At 40.8% G+C, this 27,671-nt stretch overlaps 4 pseudogenes; 2 read left to right on the forward strand and 2 right to left on the reverse strand.

The window, feature by feature from the left end:
- Positions 1–5,922: 5,922 nt before the first annotated feature.
- Positions 5,923–9,636, reverse strand: LOC123481664 (annotated as a pseudogene).
- Positions 9,637–10,346: 710 nt separating this feature from the next.
- On the forward strand, positions 10,347–11,636 carry LOC123481665 (annotated as a pseudogene).
- Positions 11,637–14,833: 3,197 nt separating this feature from the next.
- On the reverse strand, positions 14,834–15,902 carry LOC121583427 (annotated as a pseudogene).
- A 1,592-nt stretch (positions 15,903–17,494) lies between these two features.
- On the forward strand, positions 17,495–19,108 carry LOC121583426 (annotated as a pseudogene).
- The last annotated feature ends 8,563 nt before the right edge of the window (positions 19,109–27,671 follow it).

Consider the following 27,671-nt stretch of genomic DNA (forward strand, 5'->3'; position numbering starts at 1 on the left):
ATCCATCCCAGCCTGAATCTCCTCCCAAGTCCAGGATCCCTTACCATCCAGGATCTCCTCCCAGGTCCAGGCTGTCTGCTCCTGGACATGCTGCTTGGTCCTCGTTTGGTGGGATCTTCTGTCACGTTTGTTCATAGACGGGTCAGACCAAGGCGCAGCGTGATATGCATACATGTTTATTTAAACTTAATAAACACTCGACAAAACAATAAACGAAACGTGAAGTCCAAGGTAGACACAAACAACATACCTTATACGGAACAAGATCCCACAACACATAATTGCCAATAGGCTGCCTAAGTATGCTCCCCAATCAGAGACAACGAGCGACAGCTGCCTCTGATTGGGAAACACACCCGGCCAAACATAGATCTAGACATACTAGATAGAAAACATAGAACTACACAACATAGAAAATCACACCCTGACTCAACAAATAAGAGTCCCCAGAGTCAGGGCGTGACAATAGTTAGTCAAGAACGCTCTAGAAAACATGTAAACAGCCGAACCAGCTCTGCTACGGTGAGTAAAATGGTCAGAGTGAGGTGTTCTCTCATTTGTGTCTGGAAGTAGCCAACTTTAGCCAGTTAGCTTGGGTGCTTGGTTGGGATAAGCATGCATTGGCAGGCAAGCTGCAGAAGGACAAGGAGGCTACAATTCCTGATCGTTTATCAGTGCAATTTTGACGGCCAACTAGCTGATAAAGTTTGAGAGGGTTTATCTAATGTTCCTTCGTTAGATTTGACCTCATCTTGCTCTGGCTAGCATTAGTTGTTGATCTTATTGTTGTTGATGTGCATAACTGAGGGAGAGATAGCCTACCTTTTCATGGTTGTTTGATCAATAGGACTGTAAAGTTCCCAAAAGTAAGAGGACTCCCGTGGTGTTTACATATTTGATTCAGGTGTATTTTGTGGCTTTTGGCAAATGCGTTCTAATGATCTAAAGTCGCGCTGTTGCAACTGCCTGTAAACAAACAGTCCAGTTCAAAGTGAATTATGGCAGACCAGTGTAGCAAATGGCTTGTTTGTATGAAGGTCTACTGCAGCTCTGATTGGCAATAGCGCACCGGTCTGTGTAGACTCCTGTTCCTGGACAAGACAGATGTTTTTATTCGGTTTTATTTACTGCAGTGTCTATTAATTGTCCAAACGCACGGTCCTACCATATCAAAGTGGTTGTTTGTCAGACTTCATTTTTTAAAGTGTCATACTCTTCCTGGGGGTGTATATGAACAGATTTTAATAAGATTTAATGTTGCTAAAATGCTGTCAGTTCCACTTTAAATGCAACAATGTTTCACACAAGTTATTTTCAAAGAGATGGCTAACAGCAAGCAGGCAGCAATAAAAACACAGTTCCACTCACCAGATGATCATTTGAAACGTAACTTCTTGTTGAAAGTTATTCTTGAAAAGGGAGAAGCTAACAAATTAGCAACATGTTCTTTGATAACACCTGCTGCAGCCGCTACAAACTAGCTGACAGCAAAAGCTAGCTGTTCGCTATTGATAAGTGACCTGTTGGCCTTCAAGAAGGCAAGAGGTTTCCATACGTTTTTGTAACAGTCCCACTCATTAAGTTAAAATGTGATTGCTGATTCCACTGTCAAAATTTTGCCCTAATACAGTTGAATGGCAGATGCTTTTATCTAGCTTCTGATGGCCTAGCCAATGGCTGACTTAGCTAACTTGATTTATCTCCCCAGAAACCAGCAAAGAAAAATCCCGATTGGATCTTTTTCTCTTCAGTATTAACCCTTTCCAACAAAAACTGAAGAGATTAAATCAGAACATCATTGAAAAATATTAATCATTATTATTTAAAAAAAATATATATTCTTTAAAAGTACCTAAAACATGTATTTAGGTTGTGGGAACATGACAATAGAGAGGTTGTCACGTTCGTTGAAGAACGGTCAGACCAAGGCACAGCGTGAAATGCATACATGTTTATTAAACTGAATAAACATACAAAACAACAAAAGGCAACGAAACGTGACGTTGGAAGGCTATACACTAACAAGCAAAACTCACTGAACACAAACAAGATCCCACAACTCAGGCAGGAAAACTGGCTGCCTGAAGTATGATCCCCAATCAGAGACAACGAGCGACAGCTGCCTCTGATTGGGAATCACACCCGGCCAAACGTAGAAATAGAAAACCTAGATCTAAACATAGATCTACCACAACATTGAACTAAACATGCACACCCTGACCAAACTAACTAGAGTTCTATAGGTCAGGGCGTGACAGAGGTTCCCAAAACATAACATCTTTCCAGTTGTAATGACATTCTCTCAATGTTCTTTGAATATTATTACAATGTTCCCGGAATGATAAAATAAAATGTTCAAATCAAATCAAACTTTATTTGTCACATGCACCGAATATAACAGGTGTAGACCTTACTGTGAAATGCTTACTTACAAGCCCTTAACCACCAATGCAGTTAAAGAAAGAGTTCAGAAAATATTTACCAAATAAACTAAAGTAAAAAATGATAAATGTAACACAATAAAATAACAATAACGAGGCTATATACAGGGGGTACCGGTACCGAGTCAATGTGCGGGGGTACAGGTTAGTTGAGGTAATTTGTGCATGTAGGTAGGGGTAGAGTGACTATGCATAGATAATAGACAGTGAGTAGCAGCAGTGTAAAAACAAATGGGGGGGTCAATGTAAATAGTCTCGGTGGGCATTTTATTATTTGTTCAACAGTCTTATGGCTTGGGGGTAGAAGCTGTTAAGGAGCCTTTGGTCCTAGACTTTGCGCTCTGGTACCGCTTGCTGTGCGGTAGCAGAGAGAACAGCTCTATGACTTGGGTGACTGGAGTCTTTGACAATTTTTGGGCTTTCCTCTGACACCGCCTAGTATATAGGTCATGGATGGCAGGAAGCTTGGCCCCAGTGATGTACTGGGCCATACGCACTACCCTCTGTAGTGCCTTACGGTCAGATGCCGAGCAGTTGCCATACCAGGCGGAGATGCAACCGGTCAGGATGCTCTCGATGGTGCAGCTCTATAACTTTTTGAGGATCTGGGGACCCATGCCAAATCTTTTTCAGTTGCTGAGGGGGAAAAGGTGTTGTCGTGCCCTCTTCGGCGACTGTCTTGGTGTGTTTGGACCATGATAGTTTGATGGTGATGTGGACACCAAGGAACTTGAAACTCTCGACCCGGCTCCACTACAGCCCCGTCGATGTAATGGGGGCCTGTTCGGCCTGCCTTTTCCTGTAGTCCACGATCAGCTCCTTTGTCTTGCTCACATTGAGGGAGAGGTTGTTGTCCTGGCACCACACTGCCAGGTCTCTGACCTCCTCCTTAGTAGGCTGTCTCATCATTGTCGGTGATCAGGCCTACCACTGTTGTGTCGTCAGCAAACTTAATGATGGTGTTGAAGTCGTGTTTGGCCACGCAGTCATGGGTGAACAGGGAGTACAGGAGGGGACTAAGCACGCACCCCCCGAGGGGCCCAGTGTTGAGGATCAGCGTGGCAGACGTGTTGTTGCGTACCCTTACCACCAGCGGGGCGGCCCATCAGGAAGTCCAGGATCCAGTTGCAGAGGGAGGTGTTTAGTCCCAGGGTCCTTAGCACAGTGATGAGCTTTGTGGGCACTATGGTGTTGAATGCTGAGCTGTAGTCAATGAATAGCATTCTCACATGGGTGTTCCTTTTCTCAAGGTGGGAAAGGGTACCTTGAAATGCTTCTTACGAAGCCACTCCTTCGTTGCCCGGGCGGTGTGTTTGGGATCATTGTCATGCTGAAAGACCCAGCCACGTTTCATCTTCAATGCTCTTGCTGATGGAAGGAGGTTTTCACTCAAAATCTCACGATACATGGCCCCATTCATTCTTTCCTTTACACGGATCAGTCGTCCTGGTCCCTTGCAGAAAAACAGCCCCAAAGCATGATGTTTCCACCCCCATGCTTCACAGTAGGTATGGTGTTCTTTGGATGCAACTCAGCATTCTTTGTCCTCCAAACACGACTTGAGTTGAGTTTTTACCAAAAAGTTCTATTTTGGTTTCATCTGACCATATGACATTCACCCAATCTTCTTCTGGATCATCCAAATGCACTCTAGCAAACTTCAGACGGGCCTGGACATGTACTGGCTTAAGCAGGGGGACACGTCTGGCACTGCAGGATTTGAGTCCCTGGCGGCGTAGTGTGTTACTGATGGTAGGCTTTGTTACTTTGGTCCCAGCTCTCTGCAGGTCATTCACTAGGTCCCCCGTGTGGTTCTGGGGTTTTTGCTCACCATTATTGTGATCATTTTGACCCCACGGGGTGAGATCTTGCGTGGAGCCCCAGATCGAGGGAGATTATCAGTGGTCTTGTATGTCTTCCATTTCCTAATAATTGCTCCCACAGTTGATTTCTTCAAACCAAGCTGCTTACCTATTGCAGATTCAGTCTTCCCAGCCTGGTGCAGGTCTACAATTTTGTTTCTGGTGTCCTTTGACAGCTCTTTGGTCTTGGCCATAGTGGAGTTTGGAGTGTGACTGTTTGAGGTTGTGGACAGGTGTCTTTTATACTGATAACAAGTTCAAACAGGTGCCATTAATACAGGTAATGAGTGGAGGACAGAGGAGCCTCTTAAAGAAGAAGTTACAGGTCTGTGAGAGCCAGAAATCTTGCTTGTTTGTAGGTGACCAAATACTTATTTTCCACCATAATTTGAAAAATAAATTCATTAAAAAATCCTACAATGTGATTTTCTGGATTTTTTCTCAATTTGTCTGTCATAGTTGACGTATACCTATGATGAAAATTACAGACCTCTCTCATCTTTTAAGTGGGAGAACTTGCACAATTGGTGGCTGACTAAATACTTTTTCCCCCACTGTATGTTTGGACAATACCCTAATAAAATATGATGTCAGAAGATTGAAATGCCATTTTCTTTAAATTTGGCAATAATAATGTTACATTACACATCAATATTAGCAGATTATTGCAGCAATGTTTTCAGAACTACTTCCATTATAGTGAAGTATGTTTTTAGAACAATTCTGGATCATCATGTCATAACCTTACAGAATAACTTCATAAGAGTATTTAAGGGAATGTTTCTTGTTTGTTGTTATATGTGTTAGTAGTAATATATCCATCAACATGAACTGAATATTCCAGGAATGTATTTTTAGAACAACCGCCATTGCTCCAACATATTGCTGAAGTATGTTCAGAGAACGTTATTAGAACCACCATTTCATAATGTCACACTATAACTTTATAAGACCTTTGTAGGAATACTCCCGCTTGTTGTTATGAGTATTTTGAATAACATATCCATCAACATTAGCAGAACGTTCTTGTAATGTTTCCTCCTACCACTATTGCTCCCACATTTTGTTGTGGCAGTATGTTATAAGAACATTACCCTGGCAACCTAATGAGAACCTTAGGGGAATGTTCTGCGGTAGTTTTTACAGATGTTGTGAACATTTTAGTGAATGTTAGGAGAACATTCCAAGGATATTTCATTTCAAACATTTTATTCGAAAAAAATATTTGGTGATAAAAAACATTATTTGAATGTTTGTGGAACGTTATCATCCTAAAGTTAGCTTAAACCCTAACTAGAACTTAGGACTGTGGAATGTTAGCTAATGTTCTGGGAATGTTCCCAGTTTGCTAGGCAGTTTGTTAATTGACATTTAGAATACTCAGATTGTCGCTTATGAAATTAATTTGTCAGAAAAGTTTTGCATTGTGGTAGGATCATGGTGTCCTACCACTGAACTCATGAAACCTTGATGTTACGTTTTGCATCTCACCTCAACAAATCACAAAACGAGTTTCAGACATTTGCGAATAGTTCACTTTTTATTGGATCATGACACACAGATTCAATAAGACCAGAGAACATCTCGATCCCCACTCAAAGGTCAAAGGTCACAGAGCCCTAGAACTCTGTGATCCTGCGGGAAGGAGCCCACAACGGCAGATGCGGCGCCCCAGTCGGTGTGAGGGGGTACTCGCTGCGCTCCAGAAAGTACTGCCGTCCCCTGTAGTTCGGCAGCTCGTAGAAGGCCCAGGCGCCGTGGGTCACCATGCACGAGTACACCTCGAGGAACTTAAAGGCCTCGTAAACCGAGGGGCAGTCCTCGGCCCACTCCACCATCTGGCCGCCGAAGTCTGGCCTCTCGTACAGTCTCAGCTTCCACACGTTGCCATACACCTGGCAGGAAGACAGGGAGAAAAATACTAACATTGTGAAGGGTTAGTTAGAGTTTTGTTTTATACCAAATCTACTGTAATATAATCTATTGGGTGTTTCAGAGGCTTCTGAAATTCAGTTGGATATCATAATAGCTATAGCTCCCGTACATTCCTGTTAAATATAATCAACTACAAAATGTAAGATATCGGCTTCACTTATGTTGGTCAATAGATTTTTTGAATTCAGAGCAACTCATTAAATTCTTATGAAACAACATGACGTTGTAGCATGTTGTCTAACGTGGACTTGTTCGTCTGCTCTTTTCGTGTTCGTCTGCTCTTTTCGTGTTCGAAGGGCATGAAGTATTAAATGAAAATGCCCCTTTAAAGGTTTCTTGGCATATTTCCTCTTAAAGTGATGGGCATGGGGTAAAATGCTGCCAAAAATGTCTGCTTTTGTCTGCTTGTATTGTCTGCTGGATTATAGAGCAGTGTGTTATTCCCTGATGCATAATGGGCCTGAGGTCCACTTAACCCTGTATGAAACACTATCTCAGCCCCGTTCTGTAACATAGACATTTATACAATATTAGACAAGAGGGAGTACTAGCTTACCTTCTAGTCGAGAATATCAAAACATCATATTTTCCACGTTTTTTTCCACATTTTTCAGAGCAAATTCTAAATGCATATTGGTTTGCGTTACAAGTTTCTGCGATGAAAGAGACACATTAACTGCTGGAAACTATGGAACCAAGACGTTTATTTTTTACTTGAATTTGAAGGCATACAGAGGAGAGAGAGAGAGTGAGAGAGATAGAGAGAGAGTGAGTATGGAGGGAGGGAGGGAGGAGGGAGGGAGGAGAGAATTAGGAATGTAGAGAGGAGAGAATTATGAAATGAAATATGGATATGCAAGGAATCATCTTACGTTTTTGATGGCGCGGCAGGACTTGACGCTGTCGTTGAAGCCCATCCACTGCTGGTTGTCTGTGTACTCCCCTGGGCTCAGGATGTACTGATAGCCCTTGTAGTTGGGCTTCTCATAAAGCACCCAGGCCCCGCTCTCCACCCGCGCCGAGTTGCAGCGGCTGAAGTAGGAGTGCAGGTCGGCACAGTCGGAGCTGCACTCATAGCAGCGGCCCTGGAAATTCTTTTCCTCGTAGAATGTGATCTAAGGAAGTATGGGAAGCAGAGAATACTCTGCGGTGAGTAATGGATAATAACAATCATATTACTACGGGATCACATATTACATTAAAGCTTTATTCAGATATTCTCAAAGGCATATAAAAATGGCAAAGCCATATCTTTAAACTATTATCAAGTTAACTTTTTGTGTTTGCAGGAATATGAAGAGTATTGGCTGCATATGAATGAATAAATGAAAACATATATATAGCCAAATGCTCAACTTTTATATTGAATAAGTGATAATAATAAGTATATGCATCGAACTCATCACTGATAAATACAGACTATTTTTTTAATGCGTCACCTTACCTTCACCATTTTCGCAGCACTGTAAACTACTTCCATAGCTGCCGCGCCGTCAAAGTATTTATGTACAAACAAAATGTGCAGAGTGTGGAAAGCCTTTGATATCCAAATGAGGCCGATTTGCATATGAGCAAAATGGTTTGGTCATGTTTAATTTCTCTTTGTTCCAGTCTAATGACTCTGTATCAAACAATTGATGGAACAGTGAAATTAATGTTATAAAGGCCTAAGTCACAGCAATCTGCTCTGACTGTTTTATGATTATTTATTTTTCTGTAGGGTTTACATCTTGGATATACTGAGTGTGTTTCCTATTCCACTACTCCTGTTGAGGAAAATGGACTTGATTTTTTTACATTTACATTTTACTTGATCAAGTATCTTCTTCGTCTGATATCAAAGATGATCTGCAAGTTCATGTGAGATTGTACTTTCTTTTTTTTAAACATCCGTAACATTTTCAAACGATACGAAAATAAAAATTGCTACTTGGGATTGAAATACAGTATCTTACGTTTTCAATAATTACTTCAGTTGTGATTTTGAAATTACAAACATGTAGCCTATTTTTAATTGATAAGTGGGGTGTTGATAAGCGGGTGTTGATATTGGCAAGATATTTGCCTCGCTACCACTCTCTGTGAACAGATTTTCTGACAGTTACTTGATACTGATTTGAGGTCAAATCATTCCTTGGTAGAAATTGAAGTGGATGTATACTGAAAATAACTATGGATACTCAATGAAATGTAAATGATAAAGCTAAATGAACTCTAACCTTGATAATGAAAATACTGGAAAAACAACCTTTTAGCTAAGCTTAGCAAATTTCTCGATAATCTTGGATCATTTCTCAACCTGGTCTCAGAGCATTTACTATTATTCTGTATGTAAATTCGAGACGCTTCATTTAGGATGATATGTTACCTTTCGTATGGTATGTATTAATTTGTGGATGTCCATCACCCATTTCATATGATATGTTACAAATTACAATTCCTATTATATGTTACGAATTTGCAAAACTTACAATACGTTATGATTTTGCAAAATGTATGATATGTTACGAATTCTAGCTAGGTGGCTAATATTAGCAAGGTGGCTAACGTTAGCTAGGCTAGAGGTTAGGGTTAAGGTTAGGGTTAAGTTTAGAAGTTAGGTTAAAGGGGTAGGGTTAGGGGAAGGGTTAGCTAAAAGGGTTAAGGTTAGGGTTAGGGGGAAGGGTTAGCTAAAAGGGTTAAGGTTATGATTAGGGGAAGGGTTAGCTAAAAGGGCTAAGGTTAGGGTTAGGGAAAGGGTTAGCTAACATGCTATGTAGTTGCAAAGTAGCTAAAAAGTAGTAAGTAGCTAAAATGCTAAAGTTGTCCGTGATGAGATTCTGGTTTATCATACATTTACTATGTTACGTCTATGAGACCAGGCTTCATTTCTATATAATTATGTAGGCCTGTCATGACCTAACCCTAACCTTAAATTAAGACCAAAAAGCACATTTTTGTTTTCATGAATTTGTATGATATAGTCAATTTTGACTTTGTGGCTGTTTTTATCTAGTAGAAACCCAAGTGTAGACTATTGAGAAAAGTTGTTTGCGAATAGGAAGAACTTTGCAGCAGGTGTTTCTGATTAGAAAACATTGCCATGCTGGTGGGTGGTATCATTTAAATAAAACCCAGCCCTGAAACGAAACGCAGGCTGAAAATAATTTCTACGTCATCTCATAGGAAAAGACACAGAAGACTCACGGAAACATCCGAAGTCACACATTTGGATTTGGCACTTCAAGGCCAAATATATCATACTTTGACTAAAATGATGACTTATTGACTTACATCGTTGTGTAACATCGTGGGTAAGCTCTGGCCATTATCTTTTAGCTGGAGAAAGTGGATTTCTACTTTCTCTTTAACAATGCTAAGTAAACTGCTGGGTTGGTCTTCTTACTCTGCGTTCCCATAGCCTCTGTCCCCCTATAGGCTGAGTCACTGCAGGATTAACCGAGCATGACCTCGTGACCCCATCTGCTCCCAGGACTGTTGACATCCACCTCTCAAAACAGTTGTCATGGTGACAGACATATTCTCCCCCCCCACCTATCCACGCCCCTCCCGGCGCTCACCCTGCTGAGAAAATGGGAAACGAGACTTCCCCTCTTAAGAAACTAAACAAGACAAAATGATGGTTGTATAGAGCACATTTTTGGCAAAACATTTTTTGAGCAAATACATTTTCATACATAAATGTGTATGTTAAATACAATATGCAATCATTAAGATCCATCTTCAGTGCCCCAAAAAATGAAGTTAAACATTATTGCACCATATATTTAATACTCCAAACCAATTATAATGATGGTCAAATGTGTTGGTCTCTTGTAAAACACAATCCAATATATTTTTTTTCCAAATACATTTCTGAATAAGTGTTTTCTAATACTCTTGGTAAAATATGATCAAAACAGCTACATGTTTTAAAAAACCTAGGATCCCATGATAATTCTAATACAGTCTTCATGCCCACTCTCTCTCTCTGCTTGTGCCAGGCAAGGCACAGCTGCACAAAATCAACAGCAAGAAGCATCCTGCTTATTCATCAGGATGGGGATTTGAATAACAAAAAGCCATGTGAAATGGTATAAGGTATAAAGCTAGCGTGAACATGACCTATTGGACAACATCCCAGAACCGCAGCAAACCAACACCATGGCCAAGGTGCAGCGCTGTATAGCTGGCTTTTCTGCCTGATGCATTGGCAATTGACTTTATTTTATTTCTTTATTTTAGAATTGTTAAGTTATAGTTTGGACGTTATAAGCTCTTTTTACTTGATTTGTATTTATGTTCAGTAATGTTCAATTACATTTGAACAGCGGTTCTTCAAGGCTGAGATTGTGTGGGCCCCATTGGCCTCATTTCTACATTTTACCATTTCATTGTTGATTTACTAATTTAATTACCAGTTGTTCTTCTTACAGAACACATAGTTTACATTTAAATATTTAATTATTTAGTTGATAAATAATAACTTTTGATTTGAGGCTTATCCATCTCCCTCTCTGTGTTGTTATTGGTTGCTTCAGATCATCTTCTACGAGGACAGGAACTTCCAGGGACGTTCCTATGAGACCAGCTCTGACTGCCCTGAGTTGACCTCCTACCTGAGCAAGTGCAACTCCTGCAAGGTGGAGAGCGGCTGCTTCATGGTGTACGACCGTTCCAACTTCCAGGGAAACCAGTACTTTGTGAAGGGAGAGGAGAGTACGATGACCACCAGCGTATGGGCATGACCGACTCCGTTCGCTCTTGCCGTATGATTCCCAGTGGTAAGATGTCACTACTAGAAAACATCGTATATATGATGCATTTAGTCCCCTGTAGCTCAGTTGGTAGAGCATGGCGCTTGCAACGCCAGGGTTGTGGGTTCGTTTCCACGGGGGCCAGTATGAAAATGTATGCACTCACTAACTGTAAGTCGCTCTGGATAAGAGCGTCTGCTAAATTACTAAAATGTAAAATGTAAATTTATAGTGTCATATGTATTATATATATAGCATAATACTATGTATCTAAAAATGTAAGTATTTGATTGCAGACTGATCAGATTCATATTTAATTACTTTCATCATGTTCTTACTTTAAATATGTGTCCTTATAAACTTTACAGCACAAAGGACAGTTCAGGATGCAGGTCTATGAGAGAGAGAACTTCGGAGGTCAGATGCACGAGCTGATGGACGACTGCGAGTCTGTCCAGGAGCGCCACCGTATGTCCGACTGCCAGTCCTGCAAAGTGATGGACGGCCACTGGCTCATGTACGAGCAGCCCCACTTCAGAGGCAGGCAGGTGTACGTGAGGCCTGGAGAGTACAGGAACCTCAGAGAGATGGGAAACAGCTCCGTGAACAGATACAGCTCCATGAGACGTATCATGGATTCCTGCGAGGGTCAGCGTCATTGATGTCTGAGATTCATATTGTTCTGACATTCAAAATAAATATTGTATAATTGAAATCATGTCTCATTGTCTATGTATTACCTACCTAAACTTTAATCATCATTCTAGTACAAGTGAATTATGATATTTTGTCTCTAGTGCCTTCAGAAAGTATTCATACCTCTTGACTTATTCCACACTTTGTTGTGTCAGAGCCTGAACTGAAACATTTTGTTTTTATCCCACCAATCTACACACAATACCCCATAATGACAAAGTGAAAACATGTTTTTAGATTTCTTTGCAAATGTATTGAAAATGAAAGACAGAAATATCTAATTTACATAAGTATTCACACCACTGAGTCAATACTTTGTATTAACAACTTTGACAGTGATTAAAGCTGTGAGTCTTGTGGGTAAGTCTCTAAGAGCTTTCACACCTGGATTGTGCAACATTTGCCCATTATTCTTTAAAACAATCTTCAAGCTCTGTCAAATTGGTTATTGATTATTGCTAGACAACCATTTTCAGGTCTTTCCATACATTTGCAAGTAGATTTATGCCAAAACTGTAACTCGGCCACTCAGGAACATTCACTGTCTTCTTGGTAAGCAACTCCAGTGTAGATTTGGCCTTGTGTTTCAGGTTATTGTCCTGCTGAAAGGTGAATTCATCTCCCAGTGTCTGGTGGAAAGCAGACTGAACCAGATTTTCCTCTAGGATTTTGACTGTGTTTAGCTCCATTATGTTTATTTTTATCTTGAAAAACTCCCCAGTCCTTAACAATGTCAAGCATACCCATAACATGATGGAGCCACCACTATGCTTGAAAATATGGATAGTGGTACTCAGTAATGTGTTGTATTGGATTTGCCCCAAACATAACATAACACTTTGTATTCAGGATATAAAGTTAATTTTTGTATTACTTTAGTGCGTTGTTGCAAACAGGATGTATGTTTTGGAATATTTTTTATTCTGTACAGGCTTCTTTTCACTCTGTTAATTAGGTTAGTATTGTGGAGTAACTACAATGTTGTTGATCCATCCTCAGTTTTCTCCTATCACAGCCATGAAACTATGTAACTGTTTTAAAGTCACCATTGGCCTCGGTGATATCGCTGAGCGGTTCCCTTCCTCTCCTACTAGGTACAGAGATGAGGTAGTCATTGGAAAATCATGTTAAACACTATTATTGCACACAGAGTGAGTCCATGCAACTTATTATGTGACTTGTTAAGCCAAATTTTACTCCTTAACTTATTTAGGCTCGCCATAACAAAGGGGTTGAATACTTATTGACTCAGCTTTTCATTTTCAATTTATTTGTAAAAACATAATTCCACTTTGACATTATGGGGTATTGTGACAAAGAAAAATCTCAATTTAATCCATTTAAAATTCATGCTTTAACACAACAAAATGTGGAAAAGTCAAGGGGGTGTGAATACTTTTTAAAGGCACTGTATTTCCTTTAGTGTAAACTAATGAAAATAGGCTTTTGGTTTAAGAGACTTATGTTACATGGAGTAGTCCTAAAATACACACCATGCTCATTTCTGAAACAACAAATATTGCATATACTGTATATGTTTGTATCAAACCACTGCTACCTTACTACCTTGATACAGATTCAAACACAGCTCTGATGATTATAACCATGTTTACATCTAAACATTATTCCGAAGCCCACCAGGCACTAGAATAATGGATAGTCCATATGAATGACAGAAACTCATATACAGTATGTGTCTGTGATATCATCTTGGGTTGAACTTAAGTAATGCAGTTGACTATATTGATTCTAAAAAGGGACTTTTGTAAATAATACAAAAGGGGCATTGTAATAAGAGCTACTCAATTTATTGAGGTACAGACAACTTAATTATGTACATTGCCACAACATTCACTTGCAGTATTGCTCTATGTTTTGGGGATTGTGGGTAATTTAGCTCATCATGAATTTGGTAAAACTTGGGTTCTATAACTTAATACCCTTACGTTCTTACAGTGGCAAATGGTCAGTAATTCGAATAACCTGCAAAGTCAGCCCTTCCAACGTGGAATCGGCTGGTAATCTACTGAAAGTTCCATTTGAGGCGTAGAGTATGCAACCTATTGTAAAAAATAACTAACAAAATAGAATTTGGCAGTCATGTTGTCTAAGCCTATAACTTATTTTGAATTTACTTGAGTAATATGAGTTACACAAACAAAGGAATCTAAGTTGAAACTTTGTTGAATTTAATAAATCAGGCCAGCCTACCATTTTTTTCCCCCTGGGATAGCTAATGCAGCAAAGACTGTAGGAGAGGTTGCTAACTAAGTGTAAGTAATTTTTGCTAGCCAGCTAACTAACTTTGGTACCTGGGTGAAACAAGTAAGCTTTTTTAGTTAGGTAGCTCCTGCACCGCTCTTTTGCTAGCTAACATAACGCTTCATCCAAAACTCATAAAACTCAAAAACTGATAAGGTGGCTTCACTATTTTTTATATTTGTGATGTATCCCCTTTCCAAACATATTGCATTACTTTTATTGAACTTAAATGTATTTATGGATTCAACTTCAATTATTTATTCATTGAAACTAATGACAGAGTATCTCAACATTTTGAATGTCGGTGACACCATGTCCCTTTGTCAAATGATGCATGCCTGATTAAAATGAATACTGATCTTTGTAAAGGAGTGGTCTACCATGTACATGTATACAAGTTAGTGCTGTAGTCTTCTAAAACTACAACTAGCACCATTCACTTAGAAAAGTGGATTATATCACAATCTGTAAAATGTAAACACAACTGCAGACACCTTGTCATTTTTGGAGGCATGTTCTTGACACAAGAGCATTACAGTAGCTAGTAAAATAGTTTAGGAGTGGCTGTTAACTATCTTTAAATAACTTTAGCTAGCTGGCTAACTAACTTGGCTAACTGTGGGACAAAACAATTCACCTACTTACAGCTAGTTAGCTATCTCACGTTCTTTGCTATCAAATATAATGTTACCCCAAAACTGATAATGGTTCCATTTTCCTGTTTGTGATATGTCTACTCTCCAAGCGTATTGGCTCTTGTCAGACACCAGACCTTACGCACTTGTTTTACTAATTGGTTTCTTTTGATTTATGAAGTGGTTGTTATGTTTTAAAGAACTAGGACACATCAGGAAAATTAAAATGAAACACTTTATTAAATTAAACTAAAAGGTTTGTGACTTTAACAGGAATCAGTGATACGTCTAATCGACATGAATCTATTCATGGAGTTGTTTCCCATCTCTCTGAGGTTCCTGTACTCTCCAGGCCCTCACATACATCTGCCTGCCTCTGAAGTGGGGCTGCTCGTACATGAGCCAGTGGCCCTCCATCACGTTGCAGGACTGGCAGTCGGACATGCGGTAACGCTCCTGGATGGAGTCACAGTCATCCATCAGCTCGTGCATCTGGCCTCCGAAGTTCTCCTCTCGTACAGTCTCATTCTGAACTGTCCCCTATACTGTTGATGGAACACAGGATGTTGGTGGCACCTTAATTAGGGAGAAGGGGGCTCGTGGTAATGACTGGAGCGGAATCAGTGGAATGGTATCAAATACATCAAACACACGGTCTCCATGTTTTTGATGCCATTCCATTTGCACTGTTCCGGCCATTATTATGAGCCGTTCTCCCCTCAGCAGCCTCCTGTGATACGGAACTACTGTAGATCCAACCGGTGGGCTCATACATTTAAATGTAAAATCTTGTTGATGACACGAGTTCACGACCAGTGCGGTTGAAACTATTTGCATCAGCTAACAAGCAGCTACACACTGCATTACTTACACTGGGGATGTTACGGCAGGACCTGATGCAGTCGCTCATGGCCATGCCCATCAGGCGCTGGTTGTCGGGGTACTCTCCTCTCCTAACCATCATCTGGTGACCCATGAAGTTGGGGGCGTTCATAGACCATGAAGCAGCCGCTCTCCACCCTGCAGGAGTTGCACCTGCTCAGGTAGGAGGTGACCTCTGCACAGTCGTTGCTGGTCTCATAGGAACGACCCTGGAAGTTCTTGTCCTCGTAGAAGATGATCTACAAAGACAATCACACAGTTAGTGCTTGATAGTTGAAATGAGTGCACTAATGCTCATTTGATTAGCAATGCCTTGTGTTTCCGATCCGATCGTCTTCTTTGGAATGCATGGCTGCATGGATAGACCCAGAGAGATAGGCATGGAGGAGGAAGACTTGCAGTGACACTTACCTTGCCCATGGTCATGGTGATGGTGATCCAATCTCTTATCCAATTTCAGATGGAATGCTGGACGATCAACCTCCTGTCCCTTTTATACTTTGGACAGCATTCACATCTCCATATTTATTGTTCTAGAACTCATGAGTCATCATTCTATATTGTGGTGCAAGCCAGTCCTATAATGTCACATACTGAATGCCACTTTTAGAACTACGTCACTGGGGGGTAAAATATAGGATAATGATTGTTTCCAGCTAACCCTAGCTGCCCTAATATTAGCTGAATTATTATGTCAGTCTTTGGAAACATATTCCAGATCAATTGAGATGGAACTGAGATGGAATTCAATCAAAGCTGAACAGTGGGAAAATATTGTAGCATTACTTTATTGTGAGGTATTATTTTACTGATTTTCTTTTTTTTATGGCACTATTTATGTATTTCTAAAATGTTGGGAATCAGTAGTGTTATATTAGTTCATTATTTACCTGATAATTACTTTGTCCTCTGATTCGTATTTTTTGTTATTTTGAGAAGAACCAGGAAGTTGATGTTATGTTGTCAATGTGGTCAGACCAGTAAAGCTGCCAAATAGTAATGTTTCTTCATCCAGTGCTTGTCCTCATGAAGTCAAACAGCCACCTTTAAAATAACCCTCTATCTGCAACGTCTTTGTCCTGCTGAGAAATGTTGTGCTTAAGTTGAACTAAAAATGTGTTCACATTTCTTCATTTATGATATGCAGCAACTCTATAACAATATCTTGCTAACCAAAATCGAGAGCTTGGGACTGTAAGGTTCTATCTGCAAAAAGATGATTCTGAGATAATTGGCTTTAAAGTTCCGAATCCTCATTGGTTTGAATGGTGTCAGACATTTTGATCTTGTATTCTTTTGAACTTAACATGAATTGGGCTAATTAGAGTATACATAGGAAGAGAACATTGAACAGAACAAGGACATGTGTATAACTCAATCCTGACAAAAATGCAGATAGAATCTTATAGTCCCAAGCTTTCAAAATGTAATTACAATACAGAACTGTAAACATTTCAACAGATAAGGTTTATCAACAATTATTGAATTAAAAGAAACTGGTCAAATACTGTACTCAAAGTTGTGACAGTATACTGTGTAGATATGTAATCACACCAATAAATACAATGTCAGGTAACTAGCTATATGGTGTTTGTGCAACTTAATATAAAGTGTGACCAAATTCACTGAGTGTACCCAAATTCACTTAGTGCGACCAAGTTCACTAAGTGTGACCAAGTTCACTTAGTGTGACCAAATTCACTGTGTGACCAAGTTCACTAAGTATGACCAAGTTCACTAAGTGTGACCAAGTTCACTAGTAAATATACTGTAACTGTATTTTGACCTGGTAAAGTACCCACTAGCATAATCACCCAAACTGAAGAATATGCAATGTTCTATTTCTGGTGAGAACAATATATGTCATGGCCCCATGCTGCATTCAGCATCCAATAATAACTAATTGAGATGTGCTGTGTAAAATGTATACAAGCCCCACGTGGGCTTTGTGATGACTCATGTTATTTAGCACAAAGGTGTGCAAGGTGCCCTGTGGACCCAATGTCAATATAAAAGTGCTACTGGATCGACACAACACACCGTGCCTTCTGCGTGTCAAGCTTCACCATCAAGCTAAACCACCGTAACCATGAGCAGGGTAATACCGAGCAGTGGGTTGTTATTCAGTATAAGAGCTGGCCATTGAAATATGAATATAGTGTCTGGCATAGCAGCTGTAACCACAAAATCAAAATAATATCAATCAGTGAGAATAAAGCACAGTTTTACAGCTAAATAATGCTAAACTATTTGTTTTATCAAAATAATGTAAGGCGTCATTATACGAGATCATGCAGTTGATATGCATTATATACAAAGTGAATAATTATAATTATGTTTTTAAATATTAAACAGTAATGACAAATTAATCACAATCAATTAATAATAATTAACCATATTAATTATGTAAAACATTAAAAATCATAGCCTTTGTAGTCTTCTCAACATAGGTGAAGAGGTCAGAGGCAAAATAATTTCTCAGCGTAGCAAATGATCAAATCGTGTTTCGTTATGATGAAGTAGTCACTCGTAGCTGTCTTCCAGAAACTGTATTTCTCAGAGCACCGGGGGATACGTTCGCAATCATATTAAAGCCTAAATATATGATCAAAAGCCTAACTTGTTTCCATTCCCTCTCAGATCATCTTCTACGAGGAGAGGAACTTCCAGGGTCGCAGCTATGAGGCCAGCAGCGACTGCCCCGACCTCAACATGTACCTGACCCGCTGCCAGTCCGTCAGGGTGGAGATGGGCTGCTTCGTCATCTATGACCGCTCCAACTTCATGGGCAACCAGATGTTCCTGAAGAGGGGAGAGTACTCCGACTTCCAGCGTATGGGCTCCATGATGGGCATGGGGGGTATGACCATGCTGGAGTCCATCCGTTCCTCCCGCATGATCCCGATGGTAAGATGTCCACCGTTGGAGTTCCACCATCTCCTTGTGTTTGATGATGACATGATTATATTTATGATGTGGTTCATGCCATTTCTCTTATAAAGAGTGCATTCTTATATGTTTGAGTAGCTAGATGTTCGTTAATGGTGATCAAGTTTGAGTTATTAGGACTCTGTACATCTGATACTTGATGTGCTTTTCATCTGGGTCGTGTTCAGCAGGGCACACCGTAGCCAAACGTTTTGTAACAGAAAACAAAAATCTGTGTTCTAATTGGACAAGTTTAGGTATTATCGAAACAGTTTGTCCCTAATGAACGTGGTCCAGGCCTCTGTTACTGTATAAGTCAGCTGACAAGCAATGATACATGTAATACTGGAAGCATAGAGTACACACAGTAGTAACTGTCAATGTTCTCTCTCCCCAACAGCACAGGGGACAGTTCAGAATGAGGCTGTACGAGAGGGAGAGCTTCGGAGGCCAGATGCACGAGCTGATGGATGACTGCGAGTCCATCCAGGAGCGCTTCCGCATGTCCGAGATGCAGTCCTGCAACGTGATGGACGGCCACTGGCTCATGTACGAAGCAGCCCCACTTCAGAGGCAGGATGATGTACGTGAGGCCTGGAGAGTACAGGAGTATCAGAGACATGGGCATGAGCACCATGATGAGAGTTCACTCCATCAGAAGGATCATGGATGCCTGTGAGGGTCAGCGCCATTGATGTCTGAGATTCCTACTGTCCTGACAGGCTGCTAAAAGTCACAATTCTCATTGAATGAAATAAAACTCTTATTTTGAAGTACCTGTTCGTACCTGTTCTCTTCTTTTTTCTATCAAAGCTAATCTAATCATGGTATTTAAATCACACTGGTTTATTTCCCACAAATTGGTGTCTGGAGAGGGATTTCAAACGGTCTGAAAGAATACAAGCAATATAATTACATTTTGATATACGAAATGTGCATAGAACATTCATTTATCAATAGTAAAAAAATGAATAAACTACATTTTCTCACTGGCTCAATTTAACCCAATTTAACCAGTGTTACAGAAACCCTGATGTACTTTAACCTCCAGTTTCTCAAACTTATTTTGCAGCAAACTAATCCATATCATTGATTGTTAGCATTACGCTAGTTCACATTTTCTCCACAGACAACAATATAATGTATAACCAATGGACCATGGACTGGTTTAGAGAACTTAGAGAAGTAATGTATAACCAATGAACTAGTTTAGAGAAGTAATGTATAACCAATTAACTGGTTTAGAGAAGTAATGCATAACCAATTAACTGGTTTAGAGAAGTAATGTATAACCAATGAACTGGTTTAGAGAAGTAATGTATAACCAATTAATTGGGTTAGAGACGTTAGATAAGTAATGCATAACCAATTAACTGGTTTAGAGACGTTAGATAAGTAATGTATAACCAATTAACTGGTTTAGAGACGTTAGAGAAGTAATGTATAACCAATTAACTGGTTTAGAGACGTTAGAGAAGTAATGTATAACCAATGAACTGGTTTAGAGAAGTAATGTATAACCAATGAACTGGTTTAAAGATGTTAGAGAAGTAATGAATAACCAATTAACTGGTTTAGAGATGTTAGATAAGTAATGTATAACCAATTAACTGGTTTAGAGAAGTAATGTATAACCAATGAACTGGTTTAAAGATGTTAGAGAAGTAATGAATAACCAATTAACTGGTTTAGAGAAGTAATGTATAACCAATTAACTGGTTTAAAGATGTTAGAGAAGTAATGCATAACCAATTAACTGGTTTAGAGACGTTAGAGAAGTAATGTATAACCAATGGACTGTGGACTGGTTTAGAGAAGTCAGAGAAATTGGACGTTCCACGACCTCTGGTGTCTGATAATATTTTGTCAGAGGAACATCATCTCCATTGGGGTTTGAATTGGACATCATTTTCAATCATAATAGAAGTTCATAAATGTGGACTATATGTGAGCATCAAATGTGTAACATGGATAGATGTTCCTTTTTCTGTTGCTGTTTTTTGGGTGTGTTTTCTGAAACATTTCGTTTAATAGTTTCAATTGTATTCTTTGTTGGCATGATACATTTTTGTAGTCAACATCGTGATAATGTACATGTGGAACGTTCTGGACCTTTACAATGGAAAGAGGACAATAAAAGCGACATCAAAACACAAATGTATCCAGTTACAGAACTTAACAACCCTCGACAAACCAGACAGCGGTATACCTCTCTATGCTACTTCATGTTGCTTGGTCAGGGATTCTTCACAACGGGGCCACACATTTCACTGAACACAATAGATGGATTATACAAGTAAAGTATTAGATAGGGGTCAGGCATACAGTGCATTGTGGCTATTCAATTTCAGAACAGATCAAAGTGTACAGTAGCCTACCTGCTTACATAATTCATGTATTGCAGTCATCTGCTTTCCTTATGCCCATTGGCCTGCAGGCATGCAGATACACACACACACAGACAGACAGACACACACACACAAACACGTTGAGAGACAAAAAGGCAACCACAAAACCAACCATATAGGAAGAACTAAATGTAAAGTGTTACCATATAGGAACAACTTAATGTAAAGTGTTACCATATAGGAACAACTTAATGTAAAGTGTTACCATATAGGAACAACTTAATGTAAAGTGTTACCATATAGGAACAACTTAATGTAAAGTGTTACCATATAGGAACAACTTAATGTAAAGTGTTACCCTATAGGAACAACTTAATGTAAAGTCTTACCATATAGGAACAACTTAATGTAAAGTGTTACCCTATAGGAACAACTTAATGTAAAGTGTTACCATACAGGAACAACTTAATGTAAAGTGTTACCCTATAGGAACAACTACATGTAAAGTGTTACCCAAAAATGAACAACTTTATGTAAAGTGTTACCCTATAGGAACAACTTAATGTAAAGTGTTACCCTATAGGAACAACTTAATGTAATGTGTTACCCTATAGGAACAACTTAATGTAAAGTGTTACCCTATAGGAACAACTAAATGTAAAGTTTTACCCTACAGGAACAACTTAATGTAAAGTGTTACCCTATAGGAACAACTTAATGTAAAGTGTTACCCTATAGGAACAACTTAATGTAATGTGTTACCCTATAGGAACAACTTAATGTAAAGTGTTACCCTATAGGAACAACTAAATGTAAAGTTTTACCCTACAGGAACAACTTAATGTAAAGTGTTACCATATAGGAACAACTTAATGTAAAGTGTTACCATATAGGAACAACTTAATGTAAAGTGTTACCCTATAGGAACAACTTAATGTAAAGTCTTACCATATAGGAACAACTTAATGTAAAGTGTTACCCTATAGGAACAACTTAATGTAAAGTGTTACCATATAGGAACAACTTAATGTAAAGTGTTACCCTATAGGAACAACTACATGTAAAGTGTTACCCAAAAAGGACTAAGGTACCGCTTGCTGTGCGGTAGCAGAGAGAACAGTCTATGACTAGGGTGGCTGGAGTCTTTGACAATTTTTACGGCCTTCCTCTGACACCGCCTGGTATAGAGGTCCTGGATGGCAGGAAGCTTGGCCCCAGTGATATACTGGGCCGTATGCATTACGCTCTGTAGTGCCTTGCGGTAGGAGGCCGAGCAGTTGCCATACCAGGCGGTGATGCAACCGGTCAGGATGCTCTCGATGGTGCAGCTGTACAACTTTTTGAGGATCTGAGGACCCATGCCAAATCTCATGAGGGGGAATAGGCTTTGTCGTGCCCTCTTCACGACTGTCTTGGTGCATTTGGACCATGATAGTTTGTTGGTGATGTGGACACCAAGGAACTTGAAGCTCTCAACCTGCTCCACTACAGCCCCGTCGATGAGAATGGGGGTGTGCAAAGTCCTTATTTTCCTGTAGTCCACAATCATATCCTTTGTTTTTGATCACATTGAGGGAGAGGTTGTTATCCTGGCACCACACGGCCAGGTCTCTGACCTCCTCCCTATAGGCTGTCTCATCGTTGTCGGTGTTGTGTCGTCAGCAAACTTAATGATGGTGTTGGAGTCGTGCCTGGCCATGCAGTCATGGGTGAACAGGCAGTACAGGAGGGGACTGAGCACACACCCCTGAGGGGCCCCCGTGTTGAGGATCAGTGTGGCAGATGTGTTGTTACCTACCTTTACCACCTGGGGGCGGCCTGTCAGGAAGTCCAGGATCCAGTTGCAGAGGGAGATGTTTAGTCCAGGGTCCTTAGCTTAGTGATGAGCTTTGAGGGCACTATGGTGTTGAATGCTGAGGTGTAGTCAATGAATAGCATTCTCACGTAGGTGTTCCTTTTGTTCAGGTGGGAAAGGGCAGTGTGGAGTGCAATAGAGATTGCTTGAAACATGTTGGTATTACAGACTCAGTCAGGGACAGGTTGAAAATGTTAGTGAAGACACTTGCCAGTTGGTCAGCGCATGCTCGGAGTACATGTCCTGGTAATCCGTCTGGCCCTGCGGCCTTGTGAATGTTGACCTGTTTAAAGGTCTTACTCACATTGGCTACGGAGAGCGTGATCACACAGTCGTCCAGAACAGCTGATGCTCTCATGCATGCTTCAGTGTTGCTTGCTACGAGCGAGCATAGAAGTGATTTAGCTCGTCTGGTAGGCTCGTGTCTCTGGGCAGCTCACGGCTGTGCTTCCCTTTGTAGTCTGTAATAGTTTGCAAGCCCTGCCATATCCGACGAGCGTCGGAGCCGGTGTTTTGTACGATTCAATCTTAGTCCTGTATTGATGCTTTGCCTGTTTGATGGTTCGTCGGAGAGCATATCGGGATTTCTTATAAGCGTCCGGGTTAGAGTCCTGCTCCTTAAAAGAGGCAGCTCTACTTTTTAGTTCAGTGCGGATGTTGCCTGTAATCCATGGCTTCTGGTTGGGGTATGTACTTACGGTCACTGTGGGGATGACGTCATCGATGCACTTATTGATGAAGCCAGTGACTGATGTGGTGTACTCCTCAATGCCATCGGAAAAATCCCAGAACATATTCCAGTCTGTGCTAGCAAAACAGTCCTGTAGCTTAGCATCTGCGTCATCTGACCACTTCTTTATTGACCTAGTCACTGGTGCTTCCAGTTTTTGCTTGTAAGCAGGAATCAGGAGGATAGAATCATGGTCATATTTGCCAAATGGAGGGCGTGGGAGAGCTTTGTATACGTCTCTGTGTGTAGAGTAAAGGTGGTCTAGAGTTTTTTTCCCTCTGGTTGCACATTTAAGCTCGGAATATTATCATTTTTATTTTATTAGGATGATGTACAGGTAACTGCCAAAATAATGGAAACACTTGAGTAAATGAGGGATACAAAGTGTATTGAAAATCTATTGAAAGCAGGTGCTTCCACACAGGTGTGCTTCCCATCATGCTTAGGGTCATGTATAGCATAAAAATACTGGGCAGGCCATTATTTTGGCCATTATTTTGGCTACCGTGGTCACTGAATGGTTTGATGAGCATGAAAACGGTCTAAACAATAGGCCATGGACATCTCAGTCACCAGCTCTCAACCCAATTGAACACTTATGGGAGATTCTTGAGACAGGAACACTTATGGGAGATTCTTGAGACAGGAACACTTATGGGAGATTCTTGAGACAGGAACACTTATGGGAGATTCTGGAGCGGCGCCTGAGACAGGAACACTTTTTTATTTTTTTGTTTTTGTATTTCACCTTTATTTAACCAGGTAAGCCAGTTGAGAACAAGTTCTCATTTACAACTGCGACCTGGCCAAGATAAAGCAAAGCAGTGCGATAAAAACAAAAACACAGAGTTACATATGGGGTAAAACAAAACATAAAGTCAAAAATACAACAGAAAATATAAAATATATATACAGTGTGTGCAAATGTAGCAAGTTATGGAGGTAAGGCAATAAATAGGCCATAGCGCAAAATAATTACAATTAGTATTAACTCTGGAATGATAGATGTGCAAGAGATGATGTGCAAATAGAGATACTGGGGGTGCAAATGAGCAAAATACATAACAATATGGGGATGAGGTAGTTGGGTGGGCTAATTTCAGGTGCAGTGATCGGTAAGGTGCTCTGACAACTGATGCTTAAAGTTAGTGAGGGAGATAAGAGTCTCCAGCTTCAGAGATTTTCGCAGTTCGTTCCAGTCATTGGCAGCAGAGAACTGGAAGGAATGGTGGCCAAAGGAGGTACCTGCTGGAGCGCATACTACGGGTGGGTGTTGCTATGGTGACCAATGAGCTAAGATAAGGCATGGATTTGCCTAGCAGTGATTTATAGATGGCCTGGAGCCAGTGGGTTTGGCGACGAATATGTAGTGAGGACCAGCCAACAAGAGCGTACAGGTCACAGTGGTGGGTATTACAGTGAGGGAAAAAAGTATTTGATCCCTGCTGATTTTGTACGTTTGCCCACTGACAAAGACATGATCAGTGTATAATTTAATGGTAGGGTTATTTGAATAGTGAGAGACAGAATAACAACAAAAAAGTCCAGAAAAACGCATGTCAAAAATGTTATAAATTGATTTTCATTTTAATGAGGGAAATAAGTATTTGACCCCTCTGCAAAACATGATTTAGTACTTGGTGGCAAAACCCTTGTTGGCAATCACAGAGGTCAGACATTTCTTGTAGTTGGCCACCAGGTTTGCACACATCTCAGGAGGGATTTTGTCCCACTCATCTTTGCAGATCTTCTCCAAGTCATTAAGGTTTTGAGGCTGACATTTGGCAACTCGAACCTTCAGCTCCCTCCACAGATTTTCTATGGGATTAAGGTCTGGAGACTGGCTAGGCCACTCCAGGACCTTAATGTGCTTCCTCTTGAGCCACTCCTTTGTTGCCTTGGCTGTGTGTTTTGGGTCATTGTCATGCTGGAATACCCATCCACGACCCATTTTCAATGCCCTGGCTGAGGGAAGGAGGTTCTCACCCAAGATTTAACGGTACATGGCCCCGTCCATCGTCCCTTTGATGCGGTGAAGTTGTCCTGTCCCCTTAGCAGAAAAACAGCCACTAAGCATAATGTTTCCACCTCCATGTTTGACGTGGGGATGGTGTTCTTGGGGTCATAGGCAGCATTCCTCCTCCTCCAAACACGGCGAGTTGAGTTGATGCCAAAGAGCTCGATTTTGGTCTCATCTGACCACAACACTTTCACCCAGTTCTCCTCTGAATCATTCAGATGTTCTTTGGCAAACTTCAGACGGGCCTATATATGTGCTTTCTTGAGCAGGGGGACCTTGCGGGCGCTGCAGGATTTCAGTCCTTCACAGCGTAGTGTGTTACCAATTGTTTTCTTGGTAACACTTTACATAAAGTTTACAAGATCCTCCCGTGTAGTTCTGGGCTGATTCCTCACCATTCTCATGATCATTGCAACTCCACGAGGTGAGATCTTGCATGGAGCCCCAGGCCGAGGGAGATTGACAGTTCTTTTGTGTTTCTTCCATTTGCGAATAATCGCACCAACTGTTGTCACCTTCTCACCAAGCTGCTTGGCGATGGTCTTGTAGCCCATTCCAGCCTTGTGTAGGTCTACAATCTTGTCCCTGACATCCTTGGAGAGCTCTTTGGTCTTGGCCATGGTGGAGAGTTTGGAATCTGATTGATTGATTGCTTCTGTGGACAGGTGTCTTTTATACAGGTAACAAACTGAGATTAGGAGCACTCCCTTTAAGAGTGTGCTCCTAATCTCAGCTCGTTACCTGTATAAAAGACACCTGGGAGCCAGAAATCTTTCTGATTGAGAAGGGGTCAAATACTTATTTCCCCTCATTAAAATGCAAATCAATTTATAACATTTTTGACATGCGTTTTTCTGGATTATTTTGTTGTTATTCTGTCTCTCACTGTTCAAATAAACCTACCATTAAAATTATAGACTGATCATTTCTTTGTCAGTGGGCAAACGTACAAAATCAGCAGGGGATCAAATACTTTTTTCCCTCACTGTATATGGGGCTTTGGTGACAAAACGGATGGCACTGTGATCGACTACATCCAATTTGCTGAGTAGAGTGTTGAAGGCTATTTTGTAAATGACATCGCCGAAGTCAAGGATCGGTAGGATAGTCCGTTTTACATGGGCATGTTTGGCAGCATGAGTGAAGGAGGTTTTGTTTTGCGAAATTTACAGTCTAACCAGACACCTAGGTATTTGTAGTTGTCCACATACTCTAGGTCAGACCCGTCGAGAGTAGTGATTCTAGTCGGGTGGGCGGGTGCCAGCAGCGTTCGATTGAAGAGCATGCATTTAGTTTTACTTGTGTTTAAGAGCAGTTGGAGGCTACGGAAGGAGTGTTGTATGGCATTGAAGCTTGTTTGGAGGTTTGTTAACACAGTGTCCAATGAAGGGCCAGATGTATACAAAATGGTGTCGTCAGCGTAGAGGTGGATCTGAGAATCACCAGCAGCAAGAGCGACATCATTGATATACACAGAGAAAAGAGTCGGCCCAAGAATTTAACCCTGTGGCACCCCCATAGAGACTGCCATAGGTTCAGACAACAGGCCCTCCGATTTGACACATTGAACTCTATCTGAGAAGTAGTTGGTGAACCAGGCGAGGCAGTCATTTGAGAAACCAAGGCTATTTAGTCTGCCAATAAGAATGCGGTGGTTGACAGAGTCGAAAGCCTTGGCCAGGTCGATGAAGACGGCTGCACAGTACTGTGTATTATCGATCGTGGTTATAATATCGTTTAGGACCTTGAGTGTGGCTGAGGTGCACCCATGACCAGCTCGGAAACCGGATTGCATAGCGGAGAAGGTACGGTGTGATTCGAAATGGTCGGTGATCTGTTTGTTAACTTGGCTTTCAAAAACTTTCGAAAGGCAGGGCAGGATGGATATAGGTCTGTAACAGTTTGGATCTAGAGTGTCACCACCTTTGAAGAGGGGGATGACCGTGGCAGCTTTCCAATCTCTGGGGATTTCAGACGTTACGAAAGAGAGGTTGAACAGGCTAGTAATAGGGGTTGCGACAATTTCGGCTAGTAATTTTAGAAAGAAAGGGTCCAGATTGTCTAGCCCAGATGATTTGTAGGGGTCCAGATTTTGCAGCTCTTTTTTGAACATCAGCTGTCTGAATTAGTGTGAAGGAGAAGCGGGGGGGGCATGGCCAAGTTGCAGCGGAGGGTGCAGAGCTGGTGACCGGGGTAGTGGTAGCCAGGTGGAAAGCATGGCCAGCCGTAGCAAAATGCTTGTTGAAATTCTTGATTATTGTAGATTTATCGGTGGTGATAGTGTTTCCTAGCCTCAGTGGGAGGAGGTGCTGTTATTCTCCATGGACTTTACAGTGTCCCA

Source organism: Coregonus clupeaformis, chromosome 23 (assembly GCF_020615455.1).
Source record: "Coregonus clupeaformis isolate EN_2021a chromosome 23, ASM2061545v1, whole genome shotgun sequence".
NCBI lineage: Eukaryota > Metazoa > Chordata > Actinopteri > Salmoniformes > Salmonidae > Coregonus > Coregonus clupeaformis.